Source organism: Symphalangus syndactylus, chromosome 9 (assembly GCF_028878055.3).
Source record: "Symphalangus syndactylus isolate Jambi chromosome 9, NHGRI_mSymSyn1-v2.1_pri, whole genome shotgun sequence".
NCBI lineage: Eukaryota > Metazoa > Chordata > Mammalia > Primates > Hylobatidae > Symphalangus > Symphalangus syndactylus.
The window spans coordinates 28,624,612-28,647,610 of NC_072431.2; the positions used below are offsets into that span (position 1 = coordinate 28,624,612).

The window sequence follows — 22,999 nt, forward strand, 5'->3', positions numbered from 1 at the left end:
ACTTTCATATGAGATAGTTGCTGTGAAAAGTGTGAAAGATGATTGCTTGAAAGATTCCCTTCTCCTCCTCCTTTTGCTTGTATAGTAATCCTCCCTGATCCTCGGGGCATGTGTTCCAAGACCCCTGGTGAGTGTCTAAAACCACAGACAGTACTGAACCCTATATACAGTAGGCATTTTCCTTTACATGCATACAAATGATAAAATTTAATTTATAAATTAGGCACAGCTGGGAGGTGGAGGTTGTAGTGAGCCGAGATCACACCATTGCACTCTAGCCTGGGTGACAGAGTGAGACCCTGTCTCAAACAAAAAATTAATTAATTATTAAATTAGGCACCGTAAGTGATTAACAACAAAAATAATAAAACAGAACAGTTATAACGATGTGCTGTAATAAAAGTTATGTGAATGTGGTCTCTTTCTCTCTCTTAAAATATCTTATTTTGCTATACTCCCCTATCTCTGGACCACAGTTGACAGCGGTAGCTGAAAGAAACTGCAAAAAGTACAACCAGGGATGTGGGGGAGTTATTGTATTGCGTATGGCCATATTGATTTAGAATTTGAGGGTTATAGTCTGTTGCTGGATTTTGACTCTATATGCAAGTAGAGAACCCTGCATTTTTGAATACTCAAGGTGAAGGTGAATAAATTAAAATGTTTTCAAATCATTTTACTGCATCCCTTTCCCTGGTGCGTAACACTTGCCCTCTGGTGCTTCTGCATAGCATTCCACATCTGGAACATGTTGGTGTCTGCTGTCACAGCTGGCTGCTGCTTCAGGGATAGCCATTAAAAACCATGGCTTTAAGAAAACTCACAGGCAGGAGAATACTCACCTCATCTAGCCAAGAAAAAGGGAGACCTGTGTTTTCCTTACTCTATATTTTTAGATAAAATTTTATTTTTAGTGACACACTCCATTCTAATTGCCCATCTTCACACTGTAGCAAGGCTGGATTGAGACTTTTACCCCTACACAAACACTCTGGAATATGAATTAGAACCAACATTCAACTTTGGTGTTTCTTACACAATATTGTCAGAGTCTGTTTCAAAAGCTTAAGCACAGACACCACCCTACTTCCAAAATACAGAAAACAAGAAGATTTCATTGAATCAAGAGATTCTAATATCTGCACAGCATTATACATTCTTCAAAAAAGCATCACTCACGTCATCTCATTCCTTCTTCACAGAATATGGAGATAGAATGCCAAGAAATCATTAAGATAGTTGCTATGATTTCCATCTTACAGATGCAAATGTAAGCTCAGAGAAGCTAAGTGTTTTGCCTGAGATCATTTAATCCACAGTAATGGAGCCAGCTCTCATTTTTCTTGCCATTATTCAGGTAGCATACTAGAGTTAAAAAAAAAATCATTGAGATTTCTGGGAGAAAACAGACTGCTGTTTCATAGTGGCTCAGCAATGAACAAGAGGCAAGATACTAGGCAAAAATCCTAACTTCTGGTTTCCTTGGTTTGTTCAGCTTTATACAGACTAGGAATTTTCTATAGCATCTTCAAGTACTATTTTTTTTTTCTTATTTTAAAAATCTTCCTCATGAACCACAGTATTCAGGGATAAATAACCAATGACTACCAACATCCTGGAAACAAAGAAAGGGACTACTTTCCCCAGCTGTTGCCTCTCCCTTCTCCAACACACACATACACACACAGAAATACCACATTCCATTTAAAAGAGAAAATTTCAAGACAGGAGAGAAGCCATAAATATTAGGATTATATGAGCAACCTGAAATGCCCACTTCATTTTAAGATTAAAGTTTAGCTCTGACATTAATAACGTCCATATAGAGAAGAGGGGACCTCTAGCGGTTCCAGAAGGATGTATGCCAAAGTAGGGCACCAGCAGAGATGCTGCCAGATTGCTATTGCTTGATGGCTGTGATACAAGCTGAATGAATCTAAAATATATCTCCCCCAAGTAGGGTCATAGCTCCAGCTATGCAGATTCATTTAATTTGGCAGAAGCAACTTTTTACAACAAAAAGTTACGTTTTGCTAGCCTCCCCTTTTTTTTTAGCTTCTAAAGGATTATTTAGTTGATCTTCAGGAAGATCCATTTGTAAACTCAGAGGATAATTGTTAAATACTTGGAATTCAGCTTCCCATGAGAATATGTGAATGTTAGAAGAAAAAATAAGCCACTTTCTTGTTTAAAAAAGAAAAAAAAGTGCTGGGTACAGGAGTTCATGTTTGTAATCCTAGGCAGATCGCTAGAGCTCAGGAGTTTGAGACCAGCCTGGGCAACATGGTGAAACCCTATCTCTACAAAAAATACAAAATATGGTGGCATGTACCTGCTTTCCCAGCTACTCCAGAGGCTGAGTTGGGAGAATTACCTGAGCCCATGTGTGCACCACTGCATTCCAGCCTAAGTGGCAGAGTGAGACCCTGTCTCAAAAAAAAAAAGTTGTCTTATGAGAAATGGGTTATTGATTGATCACAGATCTCCCCTACCTCCCAAAAAAAATCTATTTCTGAAATCTGTCCCCTTGTTGGCTGATATGGCTAGACTTTGTGACCCCACCCAAATCTCATTTTGAATTGCAATTCCCATAATCCCCACATGTCAAGGAAGAGACCAGTTAGAGGTAACCGAATCATGGGGGCAGTCTCCCCTATGCTGTTCTGATGATAGTGAGTGAGCTCTCATGAGATCTGGTGGTTTTATAAGGGGCACTTCCCCCTTCACTTGGCACTTTCCTGCTGCCTTGTGAAGAAGGTGCCTTGCTTCCCCTTTGCCTTCTGCCATGGCTGTAAGTTTCCAGAGGCCTCCCCAGCCATGCTGAACTGTGAGTCAATTAAACCTCTTTCCTTTATATATTACCCAGTCTTAGGCAGTTCTTTATAGTGGTATGAAATCAGACTAATACGGCCGGGCGCAGTGGCTCACGCTTGTAATCCCAGCACTTTGGGAGGCCGAGGCGGGCGGATCACGAGGTCAGGAGATCGAGACCACGGTGAAACTCCATCTCTACTAAAAATACAAAAAAAAAAAAATTAGCCGGGCGTGGTGGTGGGCGCCTGTAGTCCCAGTTACTCGGAGAGGCTGAGGCAGGAGAATTGCTTGAACCCGGGGGGCGGAGCTTGCAGTGAGCCGAGATTGCGCCACTGCACTCCAGCCTGGGCCACAGAGCGAGACTCTGTCTCAAAAAAAAAAAAAAAAAAAAAAGAAATCAGACTGATACAATGGCCTTAATATATATGATTTATTGGATTCCTATGGCCTGTTTCAGCTATGAAACTTAATTGATGTTTTAGTAATGACACTAAGCTTGGTTAAGTTTCAGGTGTGGACACGTCTTCTTCAATTGTCTTCCCTCGGTGTCTCCAACTCCATCTTTTCCTCCCTTCCTCCTGAGGGAAGAAATATTTGAGGACTAAGAAGAAACCAGAAATGTTATTTTAAAAAGGGGGCATAACTTTCAGTCACACGGAGAATACCTGGGGAAAACCTCAGAGTGTGAAGACCATGACTAACAAGGTGCAGATAGAAAGAGAGCAAGCACCATGCAAGCATCTGAGTGGTTTCAGATGGTCACCTTTGCCCAACGACCAGTTGCTCTGAAGTCAGCCAGCTTCTATCAGGATCACTCTGAGTGGAATAGAATCCATTTCTTGTGCTAATAGTAATGAACACTGCATATCTGACTTCCCACAAAAGGTTCTAGGTCAGTTCAAGTTGCTATAGCAAATTACTATAGATTGGATGGCTTATAAGCAACAGAAATTTATTTCTAAGAGTTCTGGAGGCCGAACATCTGAGTTTAGAGTGTCAGCATGGTAGGGTTCTTGGTAAAGGTTGTCTTTTGTGTGGCAGACTAACCAACTTCTAATGATATCCTCACATAATGGGAAAAGTGCAAGTTAGCTCTCTGGCCTCTTATAAGAACATTAATTCCATTTGTGAGGTCTCCACCCTGATAGCTTAATTACCTCTCAAAGGTCTCTCCTCACAATACTATCAAATTGGGGATGTTGAAATCTACATTCCCATACGAAATTTCAACATATGAAATTTAGGGAAGACACAAATATTTACTCCATAACAGGCCCTGAATCCTCCCACCTGGTTGAGAGAAACATACAAGTGGCCTGGTAGCATGTATGTGTGCATTTTAGAGGAATGTGTGAGTCAGAGAAGGAATAGAAAAATATGAAGGTCACCTTCCTTTCCAACAAAACTTTAGCTATCTACTTTCCTTTGCCCCAAAACAACAAGCAGTATAGCTAAACTGCTTAAATCTCCATTCTTCGTAATGTACAAAGCAGACATTATTTTCCTCCGTAGAAATCCTGCCTTTTCTTTCAGATAATTGGCCAGAAATAAAATACCACTTTTTCTCTCCTCCCTCTAAGGAAACACATCATGGTAGGTATATTTAAATTTAGGGTGGTAGATGGAAAAAAAAATTGTCTCTCAGCCCTTGTAGGCCAAATCCCCAGGCCCATACATTTCTTTAGAGAATCAGTACTTACAAAATGGCTTGTATTTTGTCAGTTTTGCAGTAAAAAATACCCAGCAATTTTTTTAAGTACTGTAATTTTGAAAATTTCCATTTATTTCAAAAGACATCAACTAATGGTCAATCAGACAAAAGAAGCAAAAAAAAAAAAAAATGACAAATCCCTTCAATAAGCAGATCAGAGTCTTTCCAAACTTTACATGATAAACACAGCTTACCACAAGCAAGGAACCTTTTGTTCCTTGCTTAGTAAGCCTTTATAAGAAAAACTTTTCTAGCTATGCAGCTGTCATGTGTGCAAGACAACTCATCTCAAACCACTCTTTTTCACAGAGTTATGAAGATATGATACCACCATTTAGAGACAACCTATTATGACAGGTTATAAATGTTCAGAATTGGAAATTTAACTTTTCCTTCCTCCCTTTGCTGCAGAAGTTTAAGCTTAAATTTAAGTGATGCTTGCCTTCAAGGAGAAAGAAATTTATTTTTTGGTTGATTAACTTTGGTTATAAAGGTTCAACAAGATCTGTTGCAAAAGAACCTGAGGAATGGTGAAGTGTTATGGAGAAGACAAACAAGAAGGTATCTGGGTACTTACTAAATATCTTGGACTAAATATCTTACAAAATTAGAAAGAAGATAAGCTATCCTGTCAATCTAGAAAGAGGTGCTACCTGGCTCAGAAAAGGAAAAGAGAGAGAGGGGAATTGCTGTTATGGTATATCTTGGAAGATGGGCAGGCTGTTACATTCTGTTTCACAGAATGATCTATAGGAAGCATTGCAGCTCCCTGAATGTCATTGTCTGAGCATCCAGAAGTTTTCTGGGATCTAAGCCAACTAAAGTCAACACAGCAGATCACCCAGCCCCCACACGCACTTAGGTGTTAGACTGGTAGTTCTTTCTATTATATCTGGAGAGGATTTCCCTTCCCTTTCAAACAACAATTTTCCCAGAGATGGTCCAGCTGGAGTGATGCTTGTCCATGTCCAGTCTACATTACACTCAACCTGTATGAATCCCTCATTTGCCACATATACTACTAGAACCCTGACCACCTGAGAGCTTAAGACAAGAAGCATGATGTCGTGACATATAGGACAGTGTGGAATGGACAGCAATAAATGGAGCCAAAAACACACTTAAGCTAGGGCAGTACTTTGTTCTCTCATGAAAAACAAGTTCTCAGAATCTACAAGCAGTTCAGCTCAGTTTGTCTGCAAAGACGACCCAAGTGAGGTTTGATAACCAAGAATGTTTACTTGCCTGAAGGATCTCCTGTGCGTGTCTTCACTGGAAAACCACTGTAGTATTAGGTTGAACCATATAAAATTTCAAATGTTCAATAATTTTTGGCCTACTAAAATTGCAATTTTGTGTCATCTAACACATAATTGACTATTTGGGGATTGTGGAAGCCAGAGAGTGATGGCTATGGAATTTCTGTATAAGAAGGGATTAGAAGACTCTGGCCAAGGCAAAGGAGAAGATACACCAAGAAACCAGTAATTAATTGAAACTACTCTGCTTAGCAAACACACTGCCTTTAATTAGATTAAGTGTTTATTGGGAATGCTTCCCTCTTCCTGTTCTCACTCAACCTGTGAGTCCTTGCCACTCATCCTGACCACTTTTCTAGCTCTTTCTGTAATATACATGACTAAAAGCAGGCATGTCCCAGCTTTTTGCCCCTAGACCTTTTATTATCTTTCTTTTTTAAAATTTCATTTTTATTTTAGATTCAGGCAGTACATGTGCAGTCTGTTATAAGGGCATATTGTGTGATGCTGAGTTGGGCTTCTATAATGATCCCATCATCCAGATAGTGAACATGGTACCCAATAGGATCACAATGGCTTTAGCTATAACATAAAAATCTGATATTCCCAAATTATTGTATATGCTACCTGTCATCTTCACACATGTAGTCCCATATTCCTACAAGCTTTTCTTTTTCTTAAACAATTTTATTATTAAGCCCAATATATTCCATTGTAAACCCTTTAGTTTCTCACTTATTTGAGCCAAGAGTGGTTCAACCAAGCCCCATTACATGACTCTCAAAATTCATTCCTTTTCTGAGCTACATATCTCTGAATGAGTGGAACTGTGGTCTGATTGATCACATCACTCCTCTTCTAGTTGCCCAAGTATAGAACTTCAAGTCACTTGTAATTTCTCCCTCACCATCCCCTACACATTTTTACCAAATCCTGAATCACCCTCCCTCCACATATCTCTCATTTCTTTTTATTAACTCAGCAACAGCGTCTTCTATGTGCCACTCTCATTACTTGCTGTTTCTTCCCATCTTTTTCTTCTTCTGGATGGTGCCATAGTTCAGACCCTTATTACCTTTATTTATTATTTATTTATTGAGTCTAACACTGTCACCTAGGCTGGAGTGCAATGGTGCGATCTCAGCTCACTGCAATTTCTGCCTCCCGGACTCAAGCTATTCTCCTGCCTCAGCCTCCTGAGCAGCTGGGATTGCAGGCCTGTGCCACCAGCCCCGGCTAATTTTTGTATTTTTAGTAGAAATTGGGTTTCACCACATTGGCCAGGCTGGTCACGCTGCCTTGGCATCCCAAAGTGCTGGGATTACAGGCATGAGCCACCATGCCTGGCCCAGATTCTTATTACCTTCTGCGTGTATTTCCATATTACTTTCCCAGCTATCACTCTTCATATCAAACCATCCCCTACACTGATGCCAAATTAATATTCTTTATTATTTTTACATTTTGTGAATCTGACCCAAAGATGAATGATTCTTTACCAAACACAATAGGAAAAAGAGGGAGAAAAATATAAATTGGCATGACACTGGTGACCAAAAACATAGACAGGACACCACCGTTATTGGGAAAAATCACAATGTCCATAGTGTTTCAAGGGCATGGTGAGCTCAGTCGGGATTCAGACCATATACAACACCAGAGATTCCAAGAGGAATAATCAGTTTCCCAATGTGATGCATTAGAAATAAAAATGGGAATGACAGATAACTCCAGAGGTCATAGAGGTGATCAATGCCTCATTCCAGTGGACTTAAAGATAAAAATGCTGAGTTTGTTTAAATACTGCCTGCTTTTTACTTAGGCTGTTGAGAACTTGGGCAGGGTTATGTTGTCAAGGAGGAAGTTCAGTAGGTGCAAACTTGTGGAACTAGGGAAATAATGCAGAGGCTGATAATCCTATTATTTCTCTGCTCAAAAATACTCAATGGCTTTATTGCCTTTAATTGTCAATGAAATCCCTACCGTGTCCCTCAACCTACCTTTTTAGCCTTGCCTTTGACAACTCCCCTATGTATAACCCAGTAATCTATTCAACCTGCAAAATGCCTACACTTTTCCACTTCATGCTCTCATGACTTTCTCTCTCTGAAATGCTCTCATTTCCTCATCTGTGCTATTCAAAATACTATCTACCATTCAAGTCCTGGCTCAGATCCTACCTCCTCACCAAAGCATTTTTGAATCAAGAAATAGATTAAACAGCTTCCTCTTCAAGACTTCGAGCTTCCCGCATCACCTACCTTGTTGAAACCAAATCCTAAGGATGTAATTAAATGCCTGCACATAGTTAGTCCTTGGAAAACAAATACATTGATTTCATTTTGTATTCTACCTTATGCTATGGATATTTTACACTCATCTACTCCCTTCTACAAAATTATGAACATTTTTTTCAGATGGGACCATGAATTAACTTATTAATTCTTTATGAGATCCATCACAATGACTTGTACAAAGCAGGCCTCAATCAAGATTTATCTAACTTATTAAAGCATCTCATTATATAATTAAATTGTATAGCTCAATACTTGAGCATTGCCATTAGGCTTGCTGGGGGACTTTACAGTGAATATACATGTACTGCCATTAATGTTGAATTCAAATTTCAATGCCCCTAGCTGCTGAACGAGGTTTGGATCTTTTACAAAGCTTCCTTACCCCAATACTTCTGAGAATCTCCAACCATTCTGACATGTATCCATAAATCTGTGTTGATGGTCACTGAATTTAACTACTTACTAGTAGTGATCCTACAGCCCAGGCATCACAGTCCTATTATGGAGCCATTCAAGGCTGGAATTTTACCCATAAATCTATTCCTGCAGAAATCCTCATCATTGCCTTTAGAATTGAGAAGAAGAAAACTTGTTCTGCATTACACTTAACTGATTAGAGTATAGGTGGGGGTGGGAGTGAGCTCTTTTATTAGTCCACAGAACTACAAAGCCTTGTAGCACCTATCAATAACTTTTATTCACTATTACAGCTAGTAAAACTTTGCATCCTAGGCACTGTTAGTCCCACAGCCACTCACATCTAGCTGTCTGGTCTTGCTGCTGCTTTCGGCTGATAGACTGCCTTAAACTTTAGCACCATTGCTGCTGTCACCACTGCTCCCCACTACTGCACCAAGACGGTGGCCAATGGCATCACCAGCATTGTCACTAGTCTTGTTGGGTCACTTTGCAGTTCTTAGGCCCATTTGACATGAAAAAGTGATACTTGATCAAGCTGCTTACTGAACTATTGTAATACAGCTGTCCACACATTCACCTGAGCAAAGATGATATGGTGAGGAACCATCTGGAAGCTCTCTTTTATATTTCTTTACAATGTGTTTCCAACAAAGATATCTGAGTTTTCTGAGTTCAATTCAGTTTTTCCAACCTGTACATATGTATAACTATCTTCTCCAGGTATGCCCCACCATCGCCTCATTTCTCATCCCATGTATGGCTGAATTTAAATGATTTCTGGTACCTGCCATCTAGCTATATCAGAACCAATACTGCCTTTCTCCCTGCAACCCACTTTTTCTGGCTCACTATTTGACTCTTCTTTTATAATGAAATCTCTCTCAAGGGTCCTATTTTCTCTCCTGAAAAGGCCTCCATTAGAGTTATAGCAGTCTATTTGATATGTGAGTATACACTTGAAATTCATTAGTGATCAGGTTTAAGACATTTATTTTATTCAAAGAGATCTTTCCACCCAATATAAATAAGTGAATGTAAGTCACACGAGGTGTAGGAAATGGCATCAGAGCCTTTTTCCTGATCATCTGAAGTATCAGTAATCATTCCATATCAGAAAATAGTTTTAAAGTCCTCTAAACCCCCTGGAAAGGACCAAGGAATTTGAAAATTTGACCATTGCCATGCTTAGCTATTCAGTAGAGTTCTAGTTAGTACATATGTATGAGTAAACTACCTGTGGCTAGGGAAGAAAACATCCCAAAATTAGAGGCAACAATGCAAGGCACCCAGAGAGGGCTAAAAATAGTGCCTATTCATGTCAGGCAGACTGAAAGCTCTCATTATTCAACAACTAATAATGTATAATTCACAATGACCAATTTCCAGTCAAAATGAGGCATGCAAAAAAAAAGAAAAACGTAACCCATAATGAAGAAATACTCAATAGAAACCAACAGAGATGTGACACAAATTAGCAGATGATATTAAAATGGTTATTTTAACAATTATATATGTCCAAAAAGTCAAGTGGTAGTATGAAAGCCATAAAAAAGATCAGAATTAAACTTTTGTGGATAAAAATGATAATATATGAGATAAAATTACACTCCATGAGATTAACGGAAGATTAGCCATTGCAAAAAAAAAGGCTGATGAACTTGAACACATAGCAATAGAACATATTCAAAATAAAATACAGATTAAACAAAGTATAAATGAACAATGAGCTGTAAGAGAACATCAAGTGCCATAATATATGTGTTACTGAAATTTCTAAAAGGGAGGAAGAGAAAAAATATTGGGAGAAAGAATGGCTGAAATGTTTCCAAATTTGAGAAAAACTATCAACCCATAGATCCAAAGGGCCCAATGAATCTCAAGTACAAGAAATACGATAAAAACTATATTAGACACATCAGAACCAAATTGCTCAAGACTCAGATGTAATGGAAAATTTTTAAAGTGCCAGTGTAGGGGAAGAAGGTAGGCATATTACACAAAGAAAGACATAGTTATGAATGACCATGACAGCAGATTTCCTGTTGGAAACAATACAAGTAAAGAGATAGTGGAGGAAATGTCAGCACTTTAAATCTTTAAGGTACTGAAATTAAAGAAAAAAATTCTACCTATCTATAATTTTATATCCAGCAAAAATATCCTAAAATAAAAATAAAGTAAAAAGTTTTCCAGAAATACAAAATCTGAAAGAATTTATCACCATCAGACTTGCACTATAAGAAATTTTAAAGGAAGTCTTCAAGCAAAATGTACATAATAACCTATAGAAATATAAACCTATACAAAGAAATGAAGGGATTGGAAATGATAGTTCCATGGGATTTTCTTCTATAAATCTACAAGATTTTTCTCTTTAAATATTTTTAAAAGCATCAGCATGAGTGCACACATATAGACACCACTGCCTTGCTCCTGCAGGCCCACATGCAGTATCTCACCACCAGTCCACACACACATGCACAAACACACACACACACTCTGCCACATCACTGCCACTGGCATGCATGTACATATTCAGTCCTTGCTGCTCTAATGCACACGCATGTGTGTGGACCCAGCTGACACTGCCCCAAATAAGTGCTTTTTCCAGCATCCCCCATCAGATTGTGATTGCCAGCAGTTTGGGAAGACCTCAGCAGGTTGAAAAGACCTCCAGCACAGCAGGCACTTAACCCCAAGCGGCCAGAGAACAAAGCCGTGGGCCTGGCATAAGCCATCCAGGGTTAGAGCATGCAGCTTGGAAGTGGTGAACTGAGCATTAGCCCCCTGAAATTATCCAGAAACAAAGCTAGTTGACAGAACCCAACTATACCACCATCAAATTGTTACCAGTGGAGGGTCTTGACTACAAGTCATCCAGGTTCTTGGTGTTTTGAACAAAGAATTGGACAAAACATACAAAGCAAGGAATAAATGAAGTAATGACAGCAGAGATTTATTGAAATGCAAGTACACTCCACAGAGTGGGAGTGGGCTCCAGCAAGTGGCTCAAGAGTCCTGGTTACAGAATTTTATGGGGTTTAAATACCTCTAAAGATTTCCCATTGGGTACTTGGTTTATACCCTATGTCAATGAAGGAGTGGCCCACAACCAGTCGGATTGGTTATGGAAAGTAATCAATCATAGGCTGAAGTGACGTTACAAAGTTACACCATATGCAAACATCTGATTTGCAAGAGTGGGCCAAACAGAGGCTGAAGTGAAGTTACAAATTTACATTCCTACGCAAATAAAGACTAGGCCTGTGACCAATCTCATTGGTTGTGGGAGGGAATCAATCAGAGGTACTTTCAATTTTTCATCTGCAATGCAGAAAAATCAGGGAGGGGGTTGAAAAGGAGTAGCCTCTGGTCCTTTTGTTACTTGACCATGGAAAGTTGGGGTTTTCCTTTTGATTTGGTTCTAGAAAGGCAGTGTGAATCGCCCTGCCTCTAGACTCTATTCTCCTATCTCAAGGCATCAAAGAATATAAAAGCAAAAAACCCCATCCAAAGGACAGCACCTTCAAAGATTAAAGGAACATCAGCCCACACATATGAATAAATAAATAAATAAATAATAAAGTGCAAGAATTTGGCAACTCAAAAAGCCAGAGTCTTCTTACCTCCAAACAACTATTCTACTCCCAGCAATGGTTCTTAATCACACTGAAATCACTAAAATGACAGACACAGAATTCAGAATCTGGATAACAACAGAGATCATTGAGATTCAGAGGGCCAAATCCCAATCCAAGGAATGTAAGGAATCCAGTCAAATAATACAAGATCTGAAAGATAAAATAACTATTTTAAGAAAGAAGGCTGGGCGCAGTGACTCATGCCTGTAATCCCAGCACTTTGGGAGGCTGAGGCAGGCAGATCACTTGAGGTCAGGAGTCTGAAACCAGCCTGGTCAACATGGTGAAAACATGTCTCCACTAAAACTACAAAACCTAACTGGGCATGGTGGCACATGCCTGTAGTCCCAGCTAATCAGGACGCTGAGGCAGGAGAATTTCTTGAACCCAGGAGGTGGATGTTGCAGTGAGCTCAGATTGTGTCACTGCACTTCAAGAAAGGAAGCAAGGAAGGAAGGAAGGAAGGAAAGAAAGAAAAAGAAAGAAGAAAAAGAAATGAAAGAAAGAAAAAGAAAAGAAAGAAGAAAAAAGAAAAGAAAGGAAAAAGAAAAAGAAAGAAAGAAAGAAGGGAAGAAAGGAGAGAAAGAAGGAAAAAATGGAAAGAAAGAAAGAAAGACAGAAAAGAAGGAAGGAGAAGGAGGGAAGCAGAGAAGGAGGAAGAAAAGGAGGGAGGGAGAGAAGTAGAGAAGGAGGGAGAGAAGGAGGGAGGGAGGAAAAAAGGAAGAAGGAAGGAAGGAAGAAAGGAAGGAAGGAAGTAATTTGATAGAGTTGAAAAACTCACTACAAGAATTTTACATTACAATCAGAAGTATTAATAGCAGAATAAACCAAGCTGAGGAAAGAATCTCAGAGCTTGAAGACCAGTTCTTCAAAACAGTTGAGTCAGAAAAAAATACAGAAAAAAGAATGAAAAAATCTCCAAGAAATATGGGATTATGTAAAGAGACCAAATCCATGACTCATTGGTATCCCGAAAGAAGCAGAAAGCAAGCAAGCAACTTGGGAAACATATTTGACAATATTGATTATGAAAATGTCTCCAACCTTACTAGAAAAGTCAACATTCAAATTCAGGAAACTGAGAAAACCCCTGTGAGGTATTATATAAGACAACTACCCTCAAAATACATTGTAATCAGATTCACCAAGGACAACATATAAGAAAAAATAGTAAAGGCAGCTAGAGAGAAAGGTTAGGTCACTTACAGAAGAAATCCTGTTAGGTTAACAGTGGACATTTCAGCAGAAATTCTACAGGCCAGAAGATATTGGGGGCCTATATTTAGCCTTCTTAAAAGGAAGAAATTTCAATTATGAATTTTATATCCAGCCAAACTAAGCTTCATAAGTGAAGGAGAAAGAAAATCCTCTTCAGACAAGCAAATGCTAAGAGAATTTATTACCACCAGACCTGCTTTGTAAGAGGTCCTTCAGAGAGAGCTAAATATGGAAGCAAAAGACCATTACCGGCCACCACAAAAACTCTTAAGTACATAGACCATTGACACTATGAAGCAACTACACAATCATGCCTGCATAGCAACCTGGTAAAACATGATAACAGGATCAAATCCACAAATATCAGTATTAACCTTGGACATACACCCCACTTAAAATATAGAGTGGCAAGCTGAATAAAGAAGCAAAACCCAACTGTATGCTATACAAACATGCCTCCTATGGGTGGCATGCATGTGAGATGGCTCATAGGCTCAAAGTAAAGGGTTAGAGAAAAATCTACCAACCAAATGGAAAACAAACAAGAGTAGGGACTGCTATTCTAATTTCAGACAAAACAGACTTTAAACCAATAATGATCAAAAAAGACAAAGAACGGCATTACATAATGATAAAGGGTTCAACTAGGAAACACCATCCTGAACATAGGACCCAGCAAAGATTTTATAACGAAGACTCCAAAAGCAATCACAACAAAAACAAAAGCTGACAAATGGGACCTAATAAACTAAAGAGCTTCTGTACAGCAAAACAAACTATCAACAGAGTAAACAGACAACCTACAGAATGGGAAAAAATATTACCAAATTATGTAACCAACAAAGGTCAAGTATCCAGAATCTATAAGGAACCTAAATAATTCATCAATCAAAAAACAAATAACCCCATTCAAAAGTGGGCAAAGGACATGAACAGGGACTTTGCAAAATAAGACATACAAGTGGCCAACAAACATGAAAAAATGCTCAACATCACTAATCAGGAAAATGAAGATGAAAATCAAAATAAGATACCATCTCACACCAGTTAGAATGGCTATTGTTTTTTAAACTTTTATTTTAGGTTTGGGGGTACATGTGAAGGTTTGTTACATAGGTAAACTTGTGTAATGGGGGTTTGTTGTACAGATTATTGCATCACCCTGGTATTAAGCCCAGTACCCAATAGTTATCTTTTCTGCTTCTCTCCCTCCTTCGTTCCTTCACCCTCAAGTAGACTCCAGTGGCTGTTGTTTCCTTCTTTGTGTTCATAAGTTCTTATTTAGCTCTCACTTAAGTGAGAACATGCAGCAGTTAGTGTTCTGTTCCTGCATTAGTTTGCTAAAGATAATAGCCTCCAGGTCTATCCATGTTCCTGCAAAAGACATGATCTCGTTCTTTTTTATGGCTTCACAGTATTCCATGGTGTGTATGTACCACATTTTCTTTATCTAATCTGTCATTGATGGGCATTTAGGTTGATTTCATGTTTTTGCTATTGTGAATAGTGCTGTGACAAACATTTTGTGTGTATGTATCTTTATAGTAGAATGATTCATATTCCTCTGGAATATAGATAATGGGATTGCCTATTTGAATGGTAGTTCTGCTTTTAGCTCTTTGAGAAATTGCCACACTGCTTTCCACAATGGTTGAACTAATTTACATTCCCACCAATCATGTATAAGTGTTTCTTTTTCTTTGCAACCTCATCAGCATCTGTTGTTTTTTGTCTTTCACTAACAGCCATTCTGACTGGTATGATATGGTATCTCATTGTGGTTCTGATTTGCATTTCTCTAATAATCAGTGATATTTACCTTTTTTTCATCTGCTTGTTGGCCATATGTATCTTTCTGAGAAATGTCTGTTCATGTCCTTTGCCCACTTTTTAATAGAGTTGTTTGTTTTTCTCTTGTAAATTTGTTTAAGTTCCTTATAGATGTGCTGGATATTAGACCTTTGTCAGATGCATAGTTTGCAAATATTTTCACCCACAAAATGGCTATTATTAAAATGTCAAAAAACATAACAGATACTGGCAAGACTGTGGAGGAAATGGAATGCTTATGCACCGCTGGTGGAATGTAAATTAGTTCAGCTACTGTGCAAAGCAGTTTGAAGACTTCTCAAATAACTTAAAACATAAATCCCATTCAGCCTAGCAATCTCATTACTGGGTATATATCCAAAGGAATATAAATCGCTCTACCTTAAAGACACATGCACAGATATGTTCATTGCAGCACTATCTACGATAGCACAGACATGGGATCAACCCAGATGCCCATCAATTTTGGATTGGATAATGAAAATGTGGTACATATGCACTGTGTGATACTACACAGCCATAATAAAAGAATGAAATTATGTCCTTTGCAGCAATGTGGATGCAGCTGGAGGCCATTTTCCTAAGCAAATTAACACAAGAACAGAAAACCAAATACTGCATCTTCTCACATATAAGGGGGAGCTAAACATTAAATACACACAGACACAAAAATGGCAACAATAGCCACTGGAGCCTACTTGAGGGTGGAGGGTGGGAGAAGGGTGAGGATCAAAAAACTACCTATTGGCTATTACGCTTGTTACCTGAGTGATAAAATAATCTGTATACCAAACCCCCACAACATGTAATTTACCAAGGTAAGAAACTTGCACATATACTCCCTGAACCTAAAATAAAAGTTGGGAAGAATAAATAAATATAGATAGACAGACAGACAGACAGATATAGATAGATAGATAGATAGATAGATAGATAGATAGATAGATAGATAGAGAGAGAGATAGATAGATATCTTTAAAAGATAATTCCCTGTTTAGATAATGGCCACAATGTAGTATTGTATGTATAACCTGCATAAAAGTAAAATAAATGAGAACAGTAGCACAGTGGCTGCGAGAAGAAAAATGAAAGTGTACTATTGTAAAGATTGTATACTGTACATGAAGTTGTATAACACCACTTGAAGGTAAGCTGTGTTAAGTTAAAGATGTATACCAGGAACCCTAAAGCAATTGCTACAATAACAAAATAAAAAATATTGTCATAGCTAATAACAGAGCAGATAAAATTATATTTTAAAATACTCAATTATTCCAAAAGAAAACAGAAATGAAGAACAAAGAGCAGATGGAACAAATTTAAAACAAATAGCAAAATGGTAGATGTAAACCTAGCCATATCAATAATCATATTATTGACTGTTATTGTCTAAATATCCCAGTTCAAAGGCAGAGAGTATCAGATTTGATTTAAAAAAATGAAAGATGCAACTCTATACTGCTGTGATGGTTAATACTGAGTGGCAACTTGATTGGATTGAGGTATACAAAGTATTAATCCTGGGTGTGTCTGTGTGGGTGTTGCAAAAAGAGATTAACATTTGAGTCAAAGGTCTGGGGAAGGCAAATCCACCCTTAATCTGGTGGGCAAAATCTAATCAGCTTTCAGCGAATATAAAGTAGGCAGAAAAACATGAAAGGGAGAGAGACTGGCCTAGCCTCCCAGCTTTCATCTTTCTCTCATGCTGGTTGTTTCCTGCCCTTGAACATTGGATTTCAAATTCTTCAGCTTGGGGACTTAGACTGGCTCTCCTGGCTCCTCAGCTTACAGACAGCCTATTGTGGGACCTTGTGATCACGTAAGTTAATACTTAATAAACTCCCATATATATGAGAGTTTGCCTTCCCCAGACCTTTGACTCAAATGTTAATCTCTTTTTGCAACACCCACACAGACACACCCAGGATTAATACTTTGTATACCTCAATCCAATCAAGTTGCCACTCAGTATTAACCATCACAGCAGTATAGAGTTGCATCTTTCATTTTTTTAAATCAAATCTGATACTCTCTGCCTTTGAACTGGGATATTTAGACAATAACAGTCAATAATATGATTATTGATATGGCTAGGTTTACATCTACCATTTTGCTATTTGTTTTATTAGTATAAACTCCCATATATGGGAGTTTATACTAATATATATATCTATATACTAGTAGTATATATATATATACACACACACTGATAGTGTATATATATACTATATATACACACACACTGATAGTATACATATACACACACTATATAGATACACACACACACTACATACACACACACACACACACACACAATTAGTTCAATCCCTCTAAGAGAACCCTAATTCAACTGTCTAAAAGAATTACATGGAACTATAAAGAATCAAAATACATTAAATATAAAGGAATATAAAAAGATATACCATACAAACACTAATCATAAGGTAGACGTAGCTATGTTATTAGCAGACTAATTAGAATTCAGGAAAAGAAATACTATAAAAGAAGAACGTTTCTTAACAGAAATATTGATTCATCAAACATAACAATTCTAAATGTGTACATAACTAATAACAGAGTTGAAAAGACAAGCAAACTTACAATTATAATTATATTATATACAAAGACATTTATTTTTTAAGGAATTGGCTCATGCGGTTGTGGGTTAAGTCTAAAACCTATAGGACAAACTCCCAGGAAATTCAGCCAGGAGCCCTTATTTCAATGAACCACAAGTGAACTTTTTAGGATGACAGAATAGTTTATGTTTTGATTAGAGTGAGATTACATGGGTGAAAAAATTGTCAAAGAGCATCAAATTATTCACTTGAAAGGATACATTTTATGTAAGTTACACTCTGATAAAGTTAGAGCATATCTTTTTAGTATGTACTTATTATAACAAGTCAGGGTATAGAAATATATTAAAAATTTAATAATCTCGCCCACCCATAATTCACTTCCCTGGCATGAGCAAAGGTTAAAAGATTCATCTCTTTTGATTTCCTTGCTACCACTTAATATGGTTAGGCTTTGTGTCGCCACCTAAATCTCATCTTGAATTTTAACCCCCAGGTGTTGAGGGAGAGACCTAGTGGGAGGTGGTTGGATTATGGGGGCAGTTTCCCCCACGCTGTTCTCAGGATACTGAGTTCTCATGAGATCTGGTGGTTTTATAAGCACCTGGCATTTCACCTACTTGCTCACTCCTCCTGCCACCTTATGAAGAAGGTGTCTGCTTCCCCTTCACCTTCTGTCATGATTATAAGTTTCCTGAAACCTCCTCAGCCATGCAGAACTGTGAGTCAATTAAGCTTCTTTCCTTTATAATTACCCAGTATCAGGTAGTATTCTTTACACAGTGTGAGAACGGACTAATATACCACTCTTTTCTTTCTTTACCACCTTTCTCCATGTTCTTCAATGGCAGTTCTGATTCTTCTGGCCCCAAAATAGCCAGTATTCAGTAGTCTATCTTAAATTAGTTTCTTATATTGCCATATATCTTTTTCTTGCTTGAGCTTGCATTCATTTATTACCTCTTAGATTGTGATTTCCAAATCTAATATCACTGACACAGTCTCTTTCTGTGTGCCAAACAGTATCTCTCCCTAAATGTCCCACAGAAACATTTCCAGTGAACATACCATCTTCCCCCACAACTGCCCCTTGTCTGCATTCACTTCCTTTCTCATTGAATGACACCATCATTCACTCAACCCCCTTGCCAAAAGCAGGGAAGTCAATTCAGAATATGATGAACAAAGAGCCATAATAAACTTTTGGATTCACAGTTCTAGTTTAAAGAGAAATAGTACAATCAGCTGAATAAGAGCAAACTGTGCCTTCACTGCATGTTTTACAGCCTCCTTCTAGTAACTGTTTCTTTGACCCAAAAGAAAATGATCTAGTTAATTTCACCTGGAGCAATCTGTCATCTCACCCACATAGTCTGTGGAGGAGAGGGTTTCAAAGAAAATTTCCATGCCCTTGGATGTTCATCATGTTCATCCATTAGCTGACAGTTCAGCACAGGTTCTCTCCAGCCCCATCATTTCTTACTGGGCTATTGAAATAACTTCTTAATTGGATTCCTGGCTCCAATCTCCAAATATTCAATTTAGACCCCCTCCCCCATATTGCTGCAAAGTATTCTTTCTTGAAAAGGTAGCAATGACTTAAAATTGTATATGATGCCCTCCCATGACAGGATTTCCAATAGCCACACACGCCATGCCTTCTCCCTACATTGTTCTCAAAGCTTGATTTGCTCACCTGCCTTCCAGCTTTTGCTTCATTCACTTCTTTAGCCTACAATGCACTCTTTATTCCATTCCTACTCACCAAGGAAAATTTCTGGTCATTCTTCTAGTCTCAGATAAAGCATTCTCTTCAGTGAAAATTTTCTGACATCTTTTCCCACTCCAGTCTTAGGATAATGTATTTTATGTCCTCTGTATCTTTGTCAGTATTGTCTTATGCTATATCACCTATAAAATCTGTTTTTTTTGCTTTATTTGATTAAATGTCTATGCTTCATATAATTTTTATATTCAGTGCTCAGCACAGAATTTCTTAAACTTGGCACTACTGACATTTTGGACCAGATAATTCTTGTGAGGGGCTCTCCTGTGTCTTGTTGCATGTAGCATCCTTGGCTTCTATCTCTAAGTATTACCTCCTTTACCTCCGCATGACAATCAAAAATTGCCCATGTCTCCTTGTGAGCAAAAATCAACCTGGTTGAAAACCACTGGCCTAGTACAAACATATCTGTGCACAAAAAAGTACTTGAAATTAATAAGAATATATATTGGGTTTTAGGTGTGACAAGCAATGGCAGGAAAGAGTAGAACTTACCATATCATCCCATCATTACCCTCTAGCAGAGAGGGATTCAGTGTGTAGACAGTGGTCCCAGGTAGAAAGACTGCAATGCTGGGGCCTACAGTAAAAAAAGAAAGGGCTCCATGTGAAGTCAAAGCAATGCAGAAACATGAATGTTTTCTCTCTACAACAGAAGTCCAAGTTAGTAAGTAGTGGAGCTGAGCTTTGAACCCTGATCTTTATGCTTAATAAAGACACTGGTCTTTTGCTTTAAGCAGAGGAGTATATGTATTCCCCAACATACACATGATCACAGCTGGACAATCTGAAGACATACACAAAATGGGGCAGGAATGCACTCCAGTGATTTCACCTAATATGCAAATAGATTTCAGTGGTTCATAAAAGTGAAAAATGGTTTAGTATTTCCCCAAAATTAATTGCTGCCCTTTTGGAGACCTGAGAAGGCATGCTGAACACTCCGCTTTAATAGACTAAAATGAGGTGGAAACTCCTCCCTTCCTGGGTCTGGATTTGGTCACCAAGATTTGGAAGACACACGCAAAAACAGCCACAGAAAGATTTGGATTTAAATGAGCAGGGTTTTTATATTTTTTGCAGTGAAATACAGAACATGTAAGCATCATAATGGAAATGCACAAATCATAAATAGCAAAACTAATGCCAACACAGCGGCAGTACAAAAGATCAGCAAAGAGGCATAACTGAGTGTTAAAAATAAAATAGGTTCTGAAGAGACACACTGAATATAGGAATTTTTCGTTTTGTTTTGTAAAGCCAGTGTAACAAATGATGGTAATAGTAACTGTGGCAGGCTGTGCAAAAGCTGGGTATCTCAGAAAATGATTCTCTCTTCCCTAGCAAAAATAATATTAAAACGAAACTGGGATATTTATTTGCCTTTTTAACACAGCAGGGATCACTTACAGCAAATAAGCCTAACAATGCTCCAATGCAAGAACCACTGATGCTGTTAACAACTGACCATTGTCATTATCCACACCACGCATTAAATGCCCAAGCCATGCCTAACCACCGTCTCTACCTCTGCCTTCTGCCTTCTGCCTTCAAAGTGCTGTTTATGTTTTCCTATAAAACCTTAAAAGATGTCGTTAAACAGAAAGGGAGCTCCTCAAAAATTCTTTCTGTTTTACCTCACCCTACGCTGACCCCCAAAGGCAGAAAGAAAGTAAGTAGACTCAAAATGCAGCATAGAGATTAGGCTCCAGGCATGAATTAACTTACCACATGAGACCATTATTTTTTTTAGTACTTCCATTGTGTCAAGAATTTGTATCAGCTTCTGTGAAAGAAAAAATATTAATAAAATAAATAGAGAATCCAAATTAAGCATTTTTTCCTTGATAATTGTGAAAGAGGACGACAGGCCCATGTTTACAAAGGAGACTGCTTAAATCAGAGAGCAGAGGCAAAGCAAGTCCCTGAATCTTCGAGGCGCTCAATCAATGAAGGCTTTCAAGAGGAATGTTTTATTGTGAAAGGGCGTGTGACAGACACTGAAAAGCAGAACAAACCCTTATCAATCTGAGAGAAAATTAGATTTAACAGCACTTGAAATCAGAGGGGTGAATTACAGGGCATTAATATCACTGTACCTGCAGCCTTGAGCAAGTGGCTTAATCTGTCTGAACCTCATTTTTCTTATTTATAAAATACTGCAACACTAATTCCTTCTTCATAGATTGGTTGTGAAGTTTAAGTAAGATAATGCACCTTGTATGTGCAAAAGCAATATCACTATTTTTGCAATGACTTCCAGAACAATGAAGTTAAAATTATTGGGTGAAAGAAGATGCACCAAATTGATTGAAAATGATTTTCTCTTAATAATAAGATTAGAGCGGCCGGGCGCCGTGGCTCACGCCTGTAATCCCAGCACTTTGGGAGGCCGAGGTGGGCGGATCACAAGGTCAGGAGATGGAGACCATCCTGGCTAACACGGTGAAACTCCGTCTCTACTAAAAATACAAAAAAAAAAATTAGCCAGGCGTGGTGGCGGGCACCTGTGGTCCCAGCTACTGGGGAGGCTGAGGCAGGAGAATGGCGTGAACCCGGGAGGCGGAGCTTGCAGTGAGCCGAGATCACACCACTGCACTCCAGCCTGGGCGACAGCGAGACTCCGTCTCAAAAAAAAAAAAAAGATTACAGCTAAACTGCTTTACTACTTTTCTACATTTTCTATAATGAACATTATTATTTATGATCACTAAAACATCAGCATTTTTAAAATATTTTAAATTTAAATTTATTGAATGAAAATGAATGTAGATACATCTCACACAAACAAGTGGCTTTGAAATGTGCAAATCCTTGATCTATATTGAATATTTAAATAGTGCTAGACATTGTCTTAGGCTACATTCAGACATGAATAAGCATGTTCCTGGTCCTCAGGGGATTAGTCTTGTGAATAAATGTGCCCTCTCCTCTGTCTCTTGACAAAAGAAATGCAAATAAACTGCTGCTACATAGATAGACCTTTATGAAAAGAGTACCAATGTCCAGCAGCTAAAGGTTCAGGATTGGGAATTAAATTATATGAGTTCAAATCTTAGTTAATATCACCAAATATTAACTGACTGCCTACTATGTGCTGGGCATTTTCTAGGCACAGGGAATACAGCGGTGTACAAACAAGTGTGTAGCCTTGGATATGGTTTTAATCTTTCTGTTCTTTTTTTCTTACCTTTCCAAGTAGCAGCTAAGATAAGATATAAAGTGTCCAGTACAGACGACCCTCAACTAATGATGGTTTGACTTAGGTTTTTCAGCTTTACAGTGGTGCAAAAGTGATATATATGTAGTTGTAATTGTACGTCAAATATTGAATTCAGATCTTTTCCTGGGCTAATGACATGTGGTACAATACTCTCTCATGATGCTGACCAGCAGAATGAACCACAGTTCCATCAGTGACAACAGTAAATAACTGATATTCTA

The 22,999-nt window shown here is 38.2% G+C and overlaps 1 long non-coding RNA gene across 1 annotated transcript; it reads right to left on the minus strand.

The window, feature by feature from the left end:
* Positions 1-3,329: 3,329 nt before the first annotated feature.
* Positions 3,330-21,343, minus strand: LOC129489278 (uncharacterized). Its single transcript, XR_008659950.1, has 3 exons — positions 21,284-21,343; positions 20,051-20,135; positions 3,330-3,392 (listed from the first exon to the last, which is right to left on the minus strand). It is a non-coding gene; the product is annotated as an uncharacterized lncRNA (long non-coding RNA).
* Positions 21,344-22,999: the final 1,656 nt, after the last annotated feature.